Below are 16,188 nucleotides of genomic sequence, written 5' to 3' on the forward strand. Positions count from 1 at the left end.
GCAGAGAGGTTTTGGTTTGTTTGTTAAGCAACTAGTAGCTCATTTCCTGCTTTTCCTGCACAAACATTAAATAATACCAAGAGTTGAAGAAGTCATATTCTGAAAGCAATAATATTGTTAGTGTAAAATATAAGTAGCAACTTTGGAGTTGGCTGAAATTTACCACTTTGCAGCCATGCTTGGCTTTAGCTGTGCACCTATCCACAGATATAGGACCTCTTGTGTTGTCAAACTTTCTGACATCATTGAGGCCTGACAATTCTTTACCAGTTGTTTCCTGTGACTGTCTTACCTGTCTTACTGTCTTACATGCTTTTCACTATCACCCAGGAATTCTGGAAATGTTGTCTGACATCTATTACTCTTCCTGTTTTGGTTGTCGTATGGTCCATGTTCTTGTTTCCATAGTTGCATGTCACAAGACTACGCTTATTCTGCTGGATGGGGATTACTACAACTGCTTCACCTCAGAATCATTGGCACTAGTAAGTTTTATTTATCATTTATTTAGTTTCACATGTACATTGTATAGGCACCTAACTGGTGGCTCTCCTATTACCATACTATATCTTAGCAGGATCAGGTGAACTTAGAGTTGTTTATGCTTGACCCTGTTTTTTTTTAGGAAACTTGTTACTAATTGAACCAGTTGTTTTGTTTTTTCTTGTCTGTTGCCTAAAGAATACCATAGGTTCACTCTCCCCTGCCATACTGAGGTACCTCCAATGCAACAGCTGTATCTATACAATACTTTGGATATTTTTATGTACATATGTTTATTAATTGTTGTTGGTACTGTTTTGGATATTGACCATATATTCATTGTCAACCTTTACTGCCTTTTTTTACTGCACCTTTAATAAAGTTGTTTTTGCAACAAAAATGTGTTGCTGGTCTTATAAAACCTTGCATGGGTGACTTACGCTGTCCCTGCACTGGCTTTTTGGTCACCTTTTATTTTTGTTACTTTCCTAATATTAAATTACACTGATTGTAGGTAGGGGAGGAGGGTTATCCAATAATGGATGACCATGATTTGGGGTGGGGTGATTTCTGCACTTGTAATGTAAGGAAAATAATATCCACACATACAAAGGGCCTGATTTATGAAAGCTCTCCAAGGCTGGAGAGGGTACAATTTTATCAGTGAAGATGGGTAATCCAGCAAACCTGGAATGGATGTGGTCCAGGATGCAAAACATTTGCTATAAAATAGCAAATTACATTTTTGTTTGCTGGATCACCCCGCTTTACTGATGAGAGTGTATCCTTTCCAGCCTTGGAGGGCTTTATCAAATCAAGCATGTGTTGACATGTTGATTTCTGCTTTTTGTATCTGTGGGACATGATAGTTGCACATAATTTATGACACATGGTGTATTCAATCAAAAATAATAGTATTATTATTACAACACAATGTATTTAGAACATAACATTCAACTGTCCTGGTGAAAATCCTGCTCCTTTATAGACATAATACAATGTGTACAGTACAGTAGACACAGTATATACACAGTAAATGTTGGGACACTAGTATAGGAAGTGTGTTGCTGGCAGAATAAAATAAAGGGGTAAAAGCCAGAATAAAAATCAATTGGGTGACTCTTGATTTTAATGTGAAAACATTTATAAAAAAAAAGACAACCTATAGTTCATGTCTAGTACAAATGTTGTGTTTGATTTAGATTAAAGGCAAAGACATGCAAAATTCTAACCTCAGAAACGTTTCCCTACTAAACTTTTTTTTATTTGTTTAAGGGACATCAGAGTTCCAGAGTCTGGAAAAAAATTTAAAAAACGTTTTTCCTGTATTAATACACGATTGGTTTATATGTGTGTAGTAGGAATCACAGAAAGGAGATCATTTCGGGTAAAGGAAAGAAAAGATAATTCTTGTCTACAATGAGTAAAATGGTATCCAGATCAGGCACTATAAAAATCTTTTGAGATCTCAATGCTTTGGTTACCTGTAAAAAAATGTAGGTAGTAATCCAAATTGTTCATAATAAGTTAAAATGAAGACATTTAAACGGAAAATTTTTTTTTCAAAGGCTTTATTGTGTTTTTTTTTTTCTATTTCTTTAGCTATTTGAAATTTGTTAAAAGAACTGACTATTCTATGGATTGTTGGTTAATTGGGGATAACCGGGGAGGGGTTAGTTTGAATATAAATGCAGGGCATCTCACAAATTCCACCCTACTACTCTAAGTAATTTATACATTCAAGGAAATGTCATCTGGGATGACACTCCATTCACACATACACAAACACAAATGGAAGGGAGGCAATGCCTCATTGCCAATTCTTCTGTGGCACAACTGTTACCATCTGGCACCGTTCAGTAAGCTGGGCCACAAGGACATTTGGGGTATACTACAAAGATAATGAGAAAATAGGACATACTAAAGGGATGGACATTAAAAAGTTGAAACAGAATATAGGGGGACAGTAGAAAGAGTTCACAGAGTTATAGGGGTTCCTGGATTCAAATGGCAATAACAATTTGGTACACTAAATGTGTCTTGTATTTCCCTGCCCACTTTTTGACCACTAGCCTACAGCTTCTTCCAAGCTAATAAAAAATTGGGAGAACTCATGCAGCCAGGAAACTTGGGAAAACAGTTTAGAATGTTCTTCATGTATAAGAAAATGTCTTTTAGGAATAGGCGTGTGAAAAGACAGTAGTATTTCCAGTTGTCAATGAGTCTACCAAGGTTGGTTATATAATCAAAGGTGAAAGAAGGAAATCTGTGGACAAGTGTTGTGTTAGTACAGTCACAAAGTTTTCTAAATTATTCTTTGTCAGATTGCTGAGAATACAAATGTTTACAAACGTTGACCACTTGCCTACAGCTTCTGCCAAGCTAATAAAAAATTGGGAGAACTCATGCAGCCAGGAAACTTGGGAAAACAGTTTAGAATGTTATTCATGTATAAGAAAATGTCTTTTAGGAATAGGCGTGTGAAAAGACAGTAGTATTTCCAGTTGTCAATGAGTCTACCAAGGTTGGTTATATAATCAAAGTTGAAAGAAGGAAATCTGTGTACAAGTGTTGTGTTAGTACAGTCACAAAGTTTTCTAAATTATTCTTTGTCAGATTGCTGAGAATACAAATGTTTACATGATTATTAAATCAATCAATTTCCTTTTGCTAGTGTTTGTTATTTTGCTATGAATACCTTTGGAAGTAGTTGTGATTCTAGTTTATTATTTAATGTTTTTTAGTTATATGGTATTTTATGCAGCCTCTAGAGGGCTCTTTATAAAGGGGCATTATGAGCATATTATACAAGATGAGACAAAATACCTTGGCATTAGCAATTTATAGTTAGTTTTGCTGTCAAATTGATCAAGCTAGGAAATGTAAAATACCATATTCCCCTGCAATTGTTCCATTTGTTAAAGTTAACCATATTCCTTTATCCAGTTTGGAATGGATGAGATAATGAAAGATAATTCAGAAACAAGCAGTGGTTAGGGATGGCACAATGTCTAACAATCTGGTGTTTTAGCGTTTCAAACTAAGAGAAGGAATGTTCAAAACTAACGACGAAAAAAACTTCAAACTTCAAAAATGTTCAAAACTTCACACGAAAGTGATAATAAAAGAATAGTTTTTAGTGAGGTTGTGAGTCAATCAACAGTAAGTGAATTTAAACATGATTGTAACAAGCATTCATCTATACTTTGTATTACTGGCTTTTAACTGGATGGTCTGAAATGGCTGAAAATTGTTGGGTGAGAGAGAACAGATTAGAGAATGAGGTAATGGAATTGGCAATAACTCTATTATTATCATCTGCAAACAGAAAAAGTCTGGATTGACTGTGTCACTGAGAATTTTTTTTCTGCTATGTATAACAAGAAGCAATGGGTGGGCTGGGTTAAATTGCACATTGATACTTTTATTTGCCTTTAACCTCCTAATTAGGATCATCAGTGTCTACAGACTGAATAGCATTTGAAAAGGAGTGGAATATGAATTAATTGCATAGCAGCTGAACTATGGTCTTCTGGTTGTTTTCACCTACCTTGATGTCCCTTCTGCAATAAGCATTGTTACTGGTTTGATCATTCCATGCAACTGTCAAACATGCTGAGCTGTGCATGTGCAGATCCGTGTAGGTTGCCAGCATACCTGGCAATTCCATCTTTCCCTGCACTGAATGAAGTTAGGGCATCCCAGCCAATCAAGATACCTGAAGATCATATTTAGGAAGAGAAGAAGGAAGAGGGCTGCAGAAACCTATAATGGAAGAAGGACAGATGAGTAGAGCGGTATACTTCAAGGACAATTTGTAAGTCTAGGGGCTTTTAAACGCATATATATATATATATATATATATATATATATATGGCTATTCTTTGGTCATGCTGCCATAGTTGCCATTTACAAGTATCAGCCGTCCTACATTCTGCCTGGGAATTTTGAGGGCCCACCTCCTTTGCATAATGAAGGACGGTGAAGGAGAGCACCAGCTGACAGGTAAGGCGAGCAATAAATCCTAACTGGAGACAGGGAGAATTACCAAAGGAACAACTTTACAAACTGACTATAGTTTACCCTTAATCCCCCGCACACCGAACAAGTTTAGCTATCTGTGTTGGTCTGGCAGAAACCTTCAGCTGTTGGAAATAGGGGCTGATTTACTAAATGAGAATCATTACTCAATAAATTGTAGCGATGTCCACTTCACATGAATTTCCAACCATGTGCAGATTAGCTTTATATTAGCCTTACAGAGTGTTGTCTAATGCTAACACCCAATGCCAAAAATGAACACACAACAAAATTGTCATATGCACCAACAAGGACATTTCAATCCAGCACAAGCAAGCTGCCCCATTACTTCTGGTAGTGCCAAAACATCAATTCTGATACTTCCCAGCAAACATGGAATCCCAGGTGCCCTCATTTCAACCAGGGATTCAATCACAGGTATGTAACTTAATTGGAGGTGTAGCTTGGGGAAAATAAAACACATTTTTTTAAACTGTACAGTAAAGTTTAGTAATAATGTGTAGGCCTGGAGACAAAAATATGTGACAAAATGCTCAACATCAGCAAGAAAAAATCACTATGTACATATTGTCCAGGTACTGGGCAAATATCTAATCATTATTCATAGTGAAGAAAAATGTGCTACCGCCTAAAGGAAAAGAGCATATTCTACATCAGAGTGATAAACATGGCGATACAGAATGAATAGAATGTTTTGACACGTGAGCACTCTGCTAGAAAGCAAAGATGATAGAATTCTATTTAAAAAAGTTTAGAGCAGATAAGGACACAGTTGGAGTCAGAATCTTCACTTGTGGTACTGTTCCATAAACCTTAATCTATAAATGTCCATTCAGAGCAGAATAATGATGCAGTACATAGCATGTTTGGGTGCAGCAACTAGAAGATGTGTTCCTACTTGACACACAGTCTATTCTGTTTCTAGCCTATTTCTACAATATTTACTTATGGATTTAATAAAATCACTTAAATTCAACCATTTAATGAGAATTTCATAAATTGTATAACTTTTACCAAGAATACCTCTTATTGAATATACAAAATTTGGCATCATATTGTGGGAATGCTAATCCTGGCATAATGGGTAGTCATCCATTTATGGAAAATACAAAAGGAGGGCTGGGGGAGATTCTCAGCTTCCACTGGCCATTGCAGATAGGTCAGTGCTATAATTCAAGGTTCACTTTAAGGGTTGCCTACACCAAATGCCAGATGCCACATGTTAAGAGAAATCTTACACCAGTGCCCCAGTCACTCAGGATCTGTTGCCATCAACGGGTTTGCTAGGAGAGTCCTTCACTGCTTTTATAGTGTCTTCCTGATGAAACCTTTTCATTCATGAGAAAAGTTTAGCATCATTCTGGAAAGTGAAGTGATGCATAAGTGTTTTTGATGCATAGGTGTTGGTGAAGTTTCACATTGGCAATTGCTGTGTTGGTGGCACTTTATCAACAGATAAATTGTCAATGAAACATTAGGATTTTAGAGGGTTTTGCAGAAGAAGATGTATGTGCAAGCACTAAAAGGAGGTAATGTCTGTGTTTCATGTTTACACAAATTTGTTCAACTTAAAAAAAGCAACAAGCAAAACTTAAAAGTTCTTTAGAAAGTCTATGAAAAGTTGGTAACTAAAATTTGGTAGGTTGGTAAATTATCAGTGATAATTTTTGTATTGCTTTATGACTTTGAAAAGCTTCAGTGACATGGCTGAGGCTGAACTTTAGGGAAGTCACATGGGGAAGTAGAACTTGGCAAATCACCAGAATCCCTCCCCTCACTACCACTAGAGCAAGGCTTACTCAGAAGTCCCTTTAACTCTTACAGCAACCAACAACTTTTTTTACTACCGGTATATCAGTTTTCTCTTTATATTTGCTGCATTTAACACATTCAGAATGCATATTTGTCAGTGCTACAGTTCAAAAACAAATACCTGTGGACGGATATGTAAAGCAGTATAGCAAGTGAGTTCTTATTTTAAAGTCCATCATAACAAATAATATTTGTAAATAGTCTCAGTGTAATGACAAGGTTCTTTGGCACCCAAGGTAAGGATACTAAAGTATGCTCTCCTTTAACCCCAGAACCCTCCTTCCTTCCTGACCTCTTTCATTCAGCACTGCAAAAATTAACACAAAGTAAATGTAGGTTGAAAAAACTAAGTTAATAACACTTAAAGCAGAATTAATCCCTTTTCCTTAGGCAATCAGGTGGGTCCTAGGTAATGTTCTGTCTGCAATAAAATACTTCCTGGTTCTAACCTTCAGGCTGCAACTTCTGTGCATGTATGCAGGAGTTAATGTAGTCTCTGCAGCCTCAGTGGATGCCAGTATACTTGGCCAATTCTGGCATAACAAAAGACAAAAGGATCAGGTAGATAAGTGTGTTTTACTGCAGAAGGGACATCACTTGTACAGATCCATAGTTCCTCCTAATAAAAATAAATATTATGGCAAACTAAATTTTTTAAAACTTTTTAATTAGTATTTAGTATTTTTAATTAGTATTACCTATAAATTTGATTTTCTCTTTGGCTCCTTTAATGAATGCAGTCAAATTTAAAATGTTTACAAGCAAAGAATAAAAAAAAAATCAGCAAAAAAGCTATAACAATAAAAGCTTTCATTAATACAATAATGCAGAACAGGACCCAGCCTGTCAAAATGATAGCTTAATCCTGCAGATTAACAATAAAGAAAGCAGCTCTCCCTGTGTAATCATTGCAGCTCTGTGGCAGCTGGGCACTCTGCTCTGTTAACAGACTGGCAACAGAAGGTAATGACGCTGGTTACACAGTGACAGATGCAATCCATGTAATTTGCAGGACTGAGCTGTCAATTTGACAGCTCAGTCCTGCTCAGTGCAAGACATGACTAAGTGCTGTAGAGGCAGGTGTGCCACTTGTCTTTGCTGTACCCCCACAGCATGACACCCTTCTGCCTAACTTGAGTACATTGATACCTACAACAATAGCTAAAAACATATATAGTGCACCTGAATAAAAAAGGAAAGATTTTTTTATGTTGAAGCGAACATTTAGAATAATATTGCACTTATAGAGTATCCTAAAAAATCTAAGCTTTGTCTTGAATTACTTCCAAAAATAGCACAAGATTTCCAGGTATGTGAGTGTGCCTAAACCTAGACTCTTGTGCATACCACCTCAAAGCTGGACATCTGCAAGTGTGACATCTAAGGCACTGCTGCCTGTGACTACTAACCTCAAAAGATTTGGTGATGTCATTACCATGCTGCTTACTGTTCTCCTCTGTCTGTTCCTTTTTAAAAGGCCTTTATCATAAAAAATATTGTTATCTGATATATGGGGCACATAAGAACTCCAGGAAATATTGCTGAAAAACACTGAAACTTACCTCCATACTATTGTCAGATGCAGTTTCTAATGAAAGACTGGAAGAATTGAGCTCTGCAGTGCTCTGGACACTTGGTCCAGTCTGTGGCTTGGAAAGGACAGCATGGAGATTAGTATAACTAACACACTATACTTATGTCCCGCTTTCCTTTCCTGAAATAATTACTGGGGCTCTCCTTTTTAACGTATAGTGTAAGCATTCCAAATATTAAAACTTTGCATTACATGACTTACTTATATATGGTAATAAAATGGTTCTCTAATGAAACAAGTGCTCTCTCTTCACTATTTCACCTCCTACAGTGACTCAGACATTACAGAATAAATAAAACACTTAATAACATATAATTGCTTTGTTTATTAATGTGGATTTTAATTAAGTACAGTTTTGATTTACATTCACTGCATCTATAATCTTTTGACATAATGACATAATTATTACATTTATCCGAATGCCATACACCCAAGGTCAGGATATAAATATTTTTATTCTGAACCTGGCCATATACATGGATTTTGTCAATTAGGCGTGAGTGATTAAAACGTGAAAAGTCTAGTATATTTTTTTAATGCAGTCAGAAATCAGACTGGTATTAACTTCGATCTGATTGGCTGTCAGGAGTTATATGACTTTCATGTTTTTGATAACGCAGCTCAAGTTTTTTAACTTGCCGAGAATTTTTCAATATATTTAGTGTATTTCAGGTCTGTTGAATCCAGAAATGACATCGGTTTCATTGAATTGGCTATAGTTCTTGTGATACAGGAATTGGAATTGACGATTTTACTAACACAAATGTTAACACAGCATATTATTATCAATCTTTATTTACACCGATGTGTTGCATTTTATATAACAAATGTAGCATTATTTTCATAAAACTTTCATTTGCCTTTTTATTCATACATTTTCTTTTTTTTTTTTTACAGAAATATGAGTTATTCAAGAAGTTGTTTAAATGAACCTAATGTATTTTGTTACATTTGTGGTGAATATTCTCAGCACAAGAAACATTACAGAATTTGTAAAACAAGCATATCTTGCACATTTTGGTATTAAACTGGGGTACCAAAATAAGTATTGGGCTCTCCATATGGTATGCAAAACTTGTGTAGAGTGTCTACATCAGTGGAAAAATTGAAAACTGAAAAGTTTGAAATTTGGTGTACCTATGGTATGGCGAGAGCCCAAAAATCATCATAATGATCATTCAATCATTAGGAAAAACAAGTGGGAGTACCCTGATTTGGAATCAGCAAGACGAGCAGTGTGCTGATGTTCCCATACCAGTGTTCAGTACACTCCCTTATATTCCTGTATCCGACATGAAGGGTATACAGGTTTTGGAGTGTAATCCAGGAGTTAGCAGTGGAAGGAAGTGAATATGAAGGAAGTGTTTCATCAAACCAGCAGTTCTCCTATAAAGAGCTCAATGATTTAATACGTGACCTAAATCTGTCCAAACAAGAATCTGAACTTTTCGCATCCAGGCTAAAAGAAAAGAACTGTCTGAGACCGGAAGTTAGAATAACGGTTTATAGGACAAGAGAAGTGACACTCTGACCATATTTCAGTGAAGATGGAGACTTTGTGTACTGTTGTAACATCCCTGGACTACTAGCCCATATGGGAGTACCAAAATACCGAGCAGAATACTGGGGACATTTCATAGACAGTTCCACTCGAAGTTTGAAATCTGTTTTACTGCATAATGGCAACTGCTATGCATTGATTCCAATTGGCCACTCAACCACACTTAAAGAAGAATATGACAATATCAAAATGGTCTTACAAAAGTTTTGCTACCATGAACAACAATGGTCCATATGTGTTGATTTAAAAATGGTGAACTTCCTACTTGGACAGCAAAGTGGATACACAAAGTACCCATGTTTCATCTGATTGTGGGATAGTAGAGCAAAGCAGGATCACTGGAAAAAAGTGACGTGGGAAAACATGAAAAAAGGTGCAGCGAACATCATTACCGAGCCAATAGTTGACAAAGAAAAAATCATTCTCCCTCCACTACACATAAAGTTGGGATTAATGAAGCAATTTGTTGGAGCAGGACCTGAACAAGGATGGTGATTTCTTCAAATATATTTGTAGAGTTTTCCCTGAAATGAGTAATGAAAAATTAAAGGCAGGAATCCTTGATGGACCCCAGATTCAGAAACTGATAAATGATTCAAATTTCACAAGTAACATGACTGATACTGAAGATTCTGCCTGGCACAGCTATGTCGTGGTTGTCAAGAACTTCTTGGGTAACCATAAAGCACAAAATTATGAAGAACTGGTACAAAACTTGTTCTTGAACTTTAAAAATTTGGGTGGTACTATGAGCATAAAGGTACACTATCTCCATAGACATTTGTAAACATTTCCACAATACCTTGGCGATTTCAGCGAGGAACAAGGGGAGAGGTTCCATCAAGATATAAAGGTGATGGAAGAAAGGTATCAGGGCAGATGGGATAGACACCTGATGGGAGACTACTGCTGGAGCCTTCAACATGATTGTCCTGATCATCAGCATAAAAGGAAATCATACAAACAAGTTTTTTCAATGACTTCTTTGTGATTAGTTTTATAAATAAATTGAATAAAGAATATATTGACAATAAGTATTTAAAAATTTAATTTTGTATATGTAGGCATATACAGATTAATTTTGCTTAATTTTCATGTTTCATTAGTTTTCTATGAGGATAATATTGAGGTCATTATTTCAAATAACTCTGTAGACCTTCTTCGATGCCTGAGCCTTCTTTTGGAAAGAATTGATTTTCCAGGATGACATTTCCCAGATAATTACAATAGGATTTCCAGGTGATAAGCTCACACCTTAAGTCCATTTCCACTCATCTTTATAAACACAAATATGTATACTTAGCATTACAAAAAAACAATATTTTAGTACTTGTTTTCTTTTTCTCAGTCACCTGACAATTATATCAATGAGCCTGTTCTTCTGAGTATTGAGAATCTGTTGTCATTCTTTTGGTACAGTGTTTTTTTTAACCTTTTTAACCATTGGAACTTTCAGGTTGTTAGGGAACCCCTACAATAATTACTATATCCACAGCTTACAGTATATTAGTGTGGTGGTCAGTGGGAAGAATATCTCACATTGCTGGCCAGTGGGAAGAATGTTACCGTTACAGATATAAAAAAAGATTATCGGTGTCTGTAAAACATACCTGAGAGGCAAAAAATGCTCAAAGGAACCCCCAGCAACCTCTGGAAGAACCCTGGTTGAGAAACACTGCTCTAGTAGGTAGCCTTGGTTTTGTTAAATGGGGAAATTCTTACAATCAGTAACTACAGGGAGGCCTGCAGTACATAACTTACAAAAGCTCCTGTTGTTTGTGCAGCAGAGTGGCAACTCTTCCACAGCTCTGGTGAAATAGTGTAGCCACCTTTTTTGAGAAAGTTCAATAAGCAATGCACAACTAGAAGGATCAACAGGGTATTATTATATAATTACATTTTTGCATTACAAACCTTCTATCACATTTAAAACCTTATAAACCGGGCACTGCAACACTCAAAGACTTTCTCTGGGTTAATATGTGCTGTGCTATCACACTCTAAGTAACTTTGCATGGGATGGCAGAGCAAATTTATATACAGTAAATAGTCCCTTTTTAACACACCACAACATATTGAATCTACACTGCAGTGCAGATGCGTTGACATCTATTGTAATTGTGTTTTGGTGCCATTTAAAATAAACGTCACTACAAAGCAGTTTGTGTGTTAGTATGTGTTGCAGTAATGTGTATTCTACAGCAGTGGTCGCCAACCGGTTGTCCACGGCTCTGGCCGAGTGGGGTCAGGAGAAGGACCCCGCTGTGGGGACGCACCGGCCAGAGCCTTGGACAACGTCTCCCGAGCATTTCCCAGGCTCAGGGAAGTGGGGGAGCTGAATCCCTGCACACAACCTGCCCACTCTCCCATTGCAGGCTCAAATCCGCGATGGGAGAGTGGGTGGGGTTACGTCATAATGACCTCACTCTGGGGGAGGTGACACCCCTGAGTAACACCCGGCTCTCCGCACATGCACGGTTGGGAGCTGGTGATTTTAGTGGTCCACGGAACCAAAAAGGTTTGTGACCACTGTTCTACAGCATGCTATCGTTACGCCAAAATGTAAAAGTGCACTTGGGCTCTCCTAGTTATATTTTAGAGGTGGCATCTACAATAAAAATATATTAGGGTTTGTACCCCTTAAAAAATATTTTGAGACCATATATAAACAAATCGATATCAAAAACAGTAAAAACGTCAATATTTATTAGACCTATAATAAAATAAACATTTAAACCAACAAGATCAATTCTACATATACAATGTGAGCTAAAATCAATGTGTTCCCTGGATGGGAAGATTGGTCAGGCCAGCAATAGATATCCTAATTTTCATTGGGTTTGCAAGAACAAATGTGAGCAGATAATCCTTATCAGATGTTCACTGTGTTTATGGGATAACCATTACATGGCCTGTAAGTGAAAAAGATTCACTTTACCATTTGCTTACTCTGCATGTATTTAAAAAAAAAAGTGTGCCGGGGAAAAAAATAATATACGGTCTATCTATCTATCTATCTATCACACATTTATAAATATTATATATTTTTATATATATATTTTTTATCCATATGTTACAAATATTGCATGTTATCATAACACAAGATTGTATGTCTGGCCTTTGGCTCTGCTAGTTTAATTTATAAATGCTATTTATATTTACAAAAAATGTAAGGTTTGTTTATACATGTAACAGTAAATAAAAAATAAACATAACATATTTGTCCACCAAAATAATATTATAAACTTTTATTTCCTAACCACCCACATATTAGGAAAAAAAACTTTGGAATAGCAAAGAAAAGTTTTCAGTCTGTAAGAAATACCTACAGGATTCAGAATAAAACATATGCTTAGGAAGTGACTGTGTACAAATCTGTAAATCACAGCTGAAAAAAAAGGAAGAAAGCCTGCCCCTTTAAGAAAAGCCCAGGGAGAAATGTGAAAGCTATTTGTTTGGTGTAAGCCTTGGTTGGATCGGTGCCATCAATCTCTTGCAGAATCACAGACACAGAAGGAGCCAAGCAAAGCATAATCACAAACTTGCTACTCTCCAAAGCAGTACAGAGCAAAGGGAAGCAGCCAGACATCTTAGACACAGCACAGGTGGAGAGCAAAGAGGAATCTGTGGATTTATCCTGGAGCACAGGAACCCTGTGAACCTGACCGAGGAGGATCTGCTAGGAGATCACACTTTGATCGGCCAGGCTTTGCAGCTAGTGGCCCCAGGGCGTGCTGGAGACTGAAAAGAGCCATTATGGATCTAGAGGTAAGAGACAGCATGGGGGGAGAGGGGCTGCCAGTGTGTTCTCTCTGCTCATCGCCTTCATGTTTTTCCAGCATCAGAGCTGATGTATGTGGCTTGCTGTTGGGTGTGCGGCACTCTGGGGGTTGTGTGATCCCTGCACAGAGTCAATGATTCCAATCATAGCACAGTTTGGGGGGTGCTTTATGTATGCTCATAAATCAGAGGTTATTAATTAGAATCGTTCATGGGGGGAGGACAGATCGGTGACAAGTCATTATTGCTCCCCTGCACAGATCATTTCTAAACCGCATTTCCTCTCCAGCTGCCTGGAGTTTGAGGATCTGGCCGGATTTTGGGGAGATCTGCTCCTCTCCCCCCTCCCTGTGTATTTGCCGGGAAAGTCTTGGCTGCTGAGCACATTTAGAACTTCCTACAGGCACAAATGGCTCACAAGCTCCTTGCTTTCCTGTAGAATGGGCCATGGCTGAGATCACACAGGAGGGGAAGGCTGAGCACAGATCAATGCAGATCAGGGAACACAAAGTGCCAAAGTAGCCTGCAAATAAAGAGCAACTTTGGCAGCTGGGTGACAGGGGGAGTAGCTTCTAGACACAGCAATGACACCAGGCCTACTGCACATCCTCCCAGCTAAGTGAAAGTTCACACTATGGCTGCACTTAGCCTGGACTACATATCCCAGCAGGCCTTCTGCTCACAGAATGTGCAGAGTTTGCAAGATTTAAAATTGCAGGATGTTTGCTGAGACAGCAGTTTCTAAATCACCACCTTTCTACATACATCCCAACTGCTTTTTTTTTTTTTAGAGGGACTCTCCCTTTTCCTTCTAAGTTGCTTGCTTTTTACTTTTCTGCTCATCTTTTCTTCTCAGTTGCCCCTCATTTGTATCTGATGTGTAGACCTCTGATATATATACACACACACATACATTTCACATATATTTATGTCCCTTTTCTTATATATATTTATATATAACTATTATAAGTGTTATGCTACACTAAGCTTTCCATCCTACCTCTAACTTAGGTTGTTTTTTACTTTTACAAGTCAATATTTAAAAAAAACAAAAGACTTGTGGGTTTATGTTTTATATACACCATTCTGTATCTGGGGTGTGTCTTTTGCTTGCCTATTTTGTATGTACATAGTTGTCCCAAGTTGGGAGGTATGTTTGGCCAAAGACCATGGAGCACAAATCTATGATAATGATCAGTTCTATAAATCTAATGTTTTGTTTTTGTTGAAAAATTGGAATTAGTGCTGCTTATTCCAGCACTTTGGTCGGTGCTGGAATACAATTTTTGGGCCAACAAAGAGTCAGGACTTTAATTGGAATTCAAGGACAGCTGGGCCACTATTAAACTCCTTCTTCATGCATTAATTTCCTGAGCATATAAAATAGAGTATTTTGCATACAATGAGAACTGTCTGAGTTGTTTGTAATAATCTTAGAAACTAGTTTGTTCACCTTACATCTATGCAAACTAGTTTATTAATAAGTGTGTGTGATATATATTCAAATGTAATGAGAACATGGTAAATAGTCCTAGTCTTGATGATTTTGCAATGTTGCACCCTTAAAGTATGGTATAAAATGTTTGAATGATAGTTTTAATGTTGGTATTAGTATATGTGGGGTACAGGAATTAGGAGATTTTGGAAAATATAGTCAAGTCACATCATTAACTTTATATATATTGCCTACTGAAACCCCAAACACAATTGGGTATATGGAATTGTTATTGTCACATGTATATTGCACCTTTAATGTCCTACTAAGGACTGACTTTGACCTGCAGGACCCCCATGTACATTATAAACCCTCTATTGTCTTTTTGTTTATATTTTACTTGGAATATATGAAATTATTTATTTCCTTAAGGCCAGACCTTCTGAATTATCTCAATGTTTATTCATTACATGTGACTGACTGTACTGTTGTCTGGTTATACCTTACAGCCATGACATCACTGTTCTTCTAGTGAATACATTACAGCTAGAAGGGTACATTTCAAATATATTTATGTCCTTTTTCTTTCCTGTGTTTGCTTTACATCTATGCTTGAATGCCTACAGAATTGAAATCAATTTAGTAGGCGTGTGACTGTGTAGAAGGGTCAATATGCATGTTTTTTTCAACAATATTTTAGCTTGGCTTATAAATTGTTCCTTTCTTTGTTTGCTGAAAATGCATTTAGTTATGTATGGTATATTGAGTGTTAAAGATTCTCTTCTCTAGTGTGCAAATTACTGGCAGGGCAAGTTATAATGGCTGGTTGTCCACACTGATGTCACTTCAAGTTGTTTGTACTGCTTTGAAATTCCTGAGAAATGATTACATGGAGGGGTCCAATAGTAGAAAGTACTTACAAAAAGCATTATTAATCTTTGTGTATATTAACACAGATTTGTGTTGCTTTGGCTAATGTTGTAGAGTAATATTTTCAACATGCATTCACAGACCAAAACAATATAACCACCCATTTTTTTCTTTTTGGTGCGCTGAAAGGCAACTTGTGATTACAGTATAAACTTTAGGGACCTTAAACACTATTCCTTGCTTTAAAGCTTTTTGAATGGCCTGCCAGAATCCATTTAATACATAACAAGATGGATGTGGCCCTTTTATTGCATTGTGGCACAACTTTTTGTTTCCGTAACATGTGGAAAATACACACATCCATGTGTTGTGGAGGCATTTATAATAATAATTTAAAAAATGCCCATTTTGCAAAGCCAACCCATTTAAAAGGAATTGGTCATTGTGTGTTCTTCTTTCTCCTGACATTGTAGTAATAACCTGTCCTGCTGAATCTCTAAATGACTGCTATTGTATCCTAATATGGCGGATGCAGCAGAGCACCCTCCTCCTTGTCTTTCCTCCTCCACAGAAATAATAGCACTTATTCCTTCTACCCTTGCTAAAATGTGC

At 36.9% G+C, this 16,188-nt stretch overlaps 1 protein-coding gene across 9 annotated transcripts in view; it reads left to right on the forward strand.

Moving 5' to 3' along the window:
* The first annotated feature begins 13,002 nt into the window (after positions 1 to 13,002).
* Positions 13,003 to 16,188, forward strand: part of NCOR2 (nuclear receptor corepressor 2) — a 224,705-nt gene continuing 221,519 nt past the window's right edge. For 3 of the 9 annotated variants that reach the window (XM_072415775.1, XM_072415774.1, XM_072415771.1), the window contains exon 1: positions 13,004 to 13,259. The gene's annotated coding sequence lies outside the window, so the exon portion shown is untranslated. Of the gene's footprint in view, positions 13,260 to 16,188 lie in introns of all 9 variants that reach the window. The other 6 variants (XM_072415768.1, XM_072415777.1, XM_072415773.1 and 3 more) reach the window with 3 other exon arrangements.

This window comes from Pyxicephalus adspersus, chromosome 6, assembly GCF_032062135.1.
Source record: "Pyxicephalus adspersus chromosome 6, UCB_Pads_2.0, whole genome shotgun sequence".
Taxonomy (NCBI): Eukaryota; Metazoa; Chordata; class Amphibia; order Anura; family Pyxicephalidae; genus Pyxicephalus; species Pyxicephalus adspersus.